Source organism: Centroberyx gerrardi, chromosome 5 (assembly GCF_048128805.1).
Source record: "Centroberyx gerrardi isolate f3 chromosome 5, fCenGer3.hap1.cur.20231027, whole genome shotgun sequence".
NCBI lineage: Eukaryota > Metazoa > Chordata > Actinopteri > Beryciformes > Berycidae > Centroberyx > Centroberyx gerrardi.
The window spans coordinates 31485020-31489198 of NC_136001.1; positions in this window are offsets into that span (position 1 = coordinate 31485020).

A 4179-nucleotide genomic window follows, 5' to 3' on the forward strand; every position below is an offset into this window, starting at 1 on the left:
AAACTACAGCTGTGCATAGAGAACGGTGGCACAACTGTGTGTGTGTGTGTGTGTGTCCAGAGCCACGACAGAGAGGGATAAAGTGATAGAGAGAGAAAGAGAGAGAATGATGGTGCTGTAATCAGGCTAGGTCCCTTGAGAGCAGACAGCAGTGCTGACAAGAGAGTTGGTCCCCATCTTCAGAGCAGGATTTCTGGGCCACAGTCCCTCTGTCCTGCTTAAGAAAAGAGGAGGAGGAGGGCAGAGGAGGAGGAGACACAGGCGAGAGAGAGAGAGAGAGAGAGAAAAAAGACCTGGACAATGAAGAAAGGGAGAGAGAAGAGCTTGATTTTCTGACAATAACACCCAAATGTGCTTAAAGCTGCCCTAGGCAAGATTTTTATGTAAAAATCCAGCCATTTTATCAGTCTGAATCACAACAGAGAAGAGCATCCCATTCCCCTAATGTTATTTCTAGGTTTAGAATGATATATATATCGACCCAATATTGGCCTTTTATTAAATATCGGAAAAGTCTGTAAAACCTGCAATGAAACTTAATTTTCGTTGCACATTATATTAATTCATTCATTCAGTGATGTTGTAAATTATTCTTCATTTAAAGGCAGTAATGTATCCCAGAGTTTATCTTGAATAGGTGTGGTGGGTGACCCTGCTTTAAAGAGCTGCTAACCCTAAAAGAATTTCAATTTTTTTTGATATACTACTTGTTATATACTACATCTAAAATTTCTATTTCCTAAATTTCTATTTGGATTTTTGTATACATTAGACTACTTTTATAACCTGAGCAACCCACCATGTCTAATCCCTTGTATGTACAATCTATAATAAAACTAATTTGGATTCTGATCATGATGTAGCAGGCAGGTGTCATTTTAGCAGCTATTTCAGGAAACTGCAGCCAGCAGCATTTAGTCACTCAGTGACCGGGGTAAATGTTAATTTGGGATAAATGGATAATTTAACGCCATATTTTGTGTTCTGTAGGACAGAGCGGGGGTGGCCGTGGCCTAGAGATTAGAGAAGCAGGCCTGTGGCCGGGGGGTTGCCAGTTCAGGACCGACTGGGAAAGTGATTGGCAGAAGTGAATGACTTTAATCAATACTGCCTGTGTGCCGTTGAGCAAGGCACTGAACCTCCAACTGCTCCAGTGGAGCCTCTCAGTGGCCACTATAGAAGACTGTGGTTGTACTGGGCAGCTCCCATTGTGAATGTGTGGAACAAATATGTAGAAATATGAAGCGTGTAGCGTGTCAACTTTCCCTGGAAAAATATTTTTTTAAAGGTTTTTGAGCATTTCATTCCAACTCCTAATAGGCTACCCTTTGAATTAGGCTACTGAAGTATTTATGCAAACACAACGACTATAAAATATTCATTGTATGACCTCAACTGTGTCAAATCAACTGAAACACCAATAAACACTTGGGTTTATTATAAAAACCCACTTTCAATTCAAATGTGTAAAAGTGTGTCAGTCAGCTGCTCTGTAAATAGGTTATCGGCACAACACAGCCTCGCTCCCTCTCTCTCCGGATTGTACCATTTAATGGATGAATTTTAACTTGTGCAATGAAAGAAGGCGATAAATACTTCATCTTTGACCCATTTAATGACGATATATCTGGGCGGCTGGTCTCGGTGAGCGGAGCTCTGTCGTTTCGTCGCCCGTTTCTCCGGTGTGCGCTCCCGGTGCGGCTGGCGCTTTTAGCGGTGCGCCTCGCTCGCCTCCCATCTTCATAATATCCGCCCGGATCCGCTCCTCTTCCTCTCCATCTCGCGTCCAGAACGAGGGGGAGAGAAGGAGCGAGAAGGAGAGCCGACAGACGCCGACCGAGGAGCGCAGGGAGCGGGGGAAAAAAGTAAGTAAGAGAGGGGAGTGAATGGAAATGCAGTCGCGCTTTCTGCGAGGTGAGTCACTTCCAAAAAAGATACGGTAGGCTATTAGACTTGTCGCTCAATTCACAAGTAATGTTACTACTTGAGTTAGCTACTTCCTGGGAGCAGTATTTCGTTACGCTAGATATACTCGTTACATTACTAACCCGTTACATAGCCTGCGCCTCTGTGTGGAATGATACGGAAACAAGTGTCCAGTGTTCCTGTCGGCCTTTTGCTCGATAAAATGAAAGTAGCGGGGTTACTTCCATCTAGTGAAAGTCAACTTTTCTACCATTTTTCCGTCTAAACTAGTTGAGAAGACGACAAATAGTTATGGTTCATTGCGGCGGGATAGCCTACTTCAACTTGAATCTGATATTTAGAGGAGGTGACGACTGTTTTTTTTTCTTTTGCAATAGGCTATTACGAGGGAAACTGAAGTAGTAGTCTAGACTAATTCATTACACTCACATTAAACACTTACATCTAATGCCTAATACTGTATAGCAACGTAATTGCATAGGCTATTTGGCTACTTGACATTGTTGCAATTAAAATGGTGCTTGGTTCATGTAAATGTTGCTTAGTGAATTATTCAGCTGCTTGTAATGTAGCTTAATGTGCTGCCTTCAAATAAGCCTCCTTTATAAATTTTAAGAAAAACTACAACATGCAGTTTCCCAAATGGTTCTTACCGTGTGATATACAACGATATAAACCTAATCCTATATATATATGCATTTTAGGATGAGATGGATGGAGAGGAATAGTCCTACTTTTATTTTTATTTTTTTAAATTGCATTGATACCATGGGAGATGTAAAAAAAAATACCATGAGTTCACTATATAGTACCACAGACACACTATAAGTCCCTGTAGGCATATTTTGCAATATTATAGTGGTACCATAGGAGATTAACAAAAGACAAAGTACCATAAGATCATTATAGACTCACTATTGAGTTCCACAGACACAGGAATATTTCATTTTAGTCATTTCTCTTAGGGTGAAGATCTATCCAGTAGGTTGTCAAACGTTTTGCCCAGCTCAAATATTATTCATACTGGATAAATGGGTGGTGATTGATATGATGGGCCTATTGTTACAGTTCTCACGATGATGAAGTGAACATAAAGGCTGTGACATTATCAGAAAGGTCATTTATTTGAAATTCTCCCTGCCTGTCTGTCTTCAGTCCGTCCGCATTTAAAGCAATATTCCACTTAGTTTTAACATGGGGGTTATTCTGCACTTGACCGCCGTGAAAACCAGAATATAAACTAAGATCGGATGCAGCTGGACGAGTTTGGATTTTTACTTTCCATTCATTTGAATGAGGCCGCAGAAGTAAAGGTACAGAAGGATGACATTTCTCCTCCTCTCTCCTCTCTCCTCTCCTCTCGTCTTTCCTGCTCTCCTCTTCTTATATGAAATCACTGAAAAATGCTTTTATTTTTTTGCTTTTAGTTAAAGTCAGAAATTCCCAACTTGTAGGTTGGAATTTCAACCTCTCTGCTGCAGTAGTCCAGCTCAGAAAAACCTGGACGCAGCTGCAAGATTTTCTTTGCGCAGTGTAAAAGTTGAACCGTTTACCACACAGGTGTTTTGATAGATTTAAAGCCATGCAGTGCTGAAAAATCTTAAGCGTATTTTGATGATTATAAAAATGTTTAAAGTAATGCTATGTGGCATTTACAGTGTCTGCTGCCATGTTGACGTGACATAACTGCATCTCAGAAACTTCAGGGTTGAGAAATCTTGCCCAGGTTTCCGACTTGAAGGGCCGTACCATTATATTTGTCCAAGTAGGAAGTCCGATTTCCCACTTTCTGACAACTCTGGAATGCAGCATTACTGTCATTTCATCCAGTCTATCCTCCTCTCATCACCTACTGTATCCTCTCTTCACCTCCTCTCCCTGTGCTTTCCTTTCCTCTTCCCCCCTCTCTTCCTCATCTTCCTACCCTCCTCCTTTCTTCTTTCAGCAAGCATTGATTACTTCCCTTCACACACACACTCATAAATACCAGTTAAATCAACTGCTGTGTGTACTGTGCAGCGGGTTATGTCAAATCGATGCAGGCCGATGCCGGCCTCAGCGTAACATTAGCCTGCTCATTTCCTCATAAGACAAACAGAGGATGGACCCCCTTCCTGGCAAAGTTAGGAGGTTTTGGGGCAAAGTTTGAGCCGATAGGGGGACGACTGTCAGGGCTGTTGGGACACTGGGCCGTCTCTTTCAAGTGCACACACACACACACACACACACACACACACACACACACACATATAC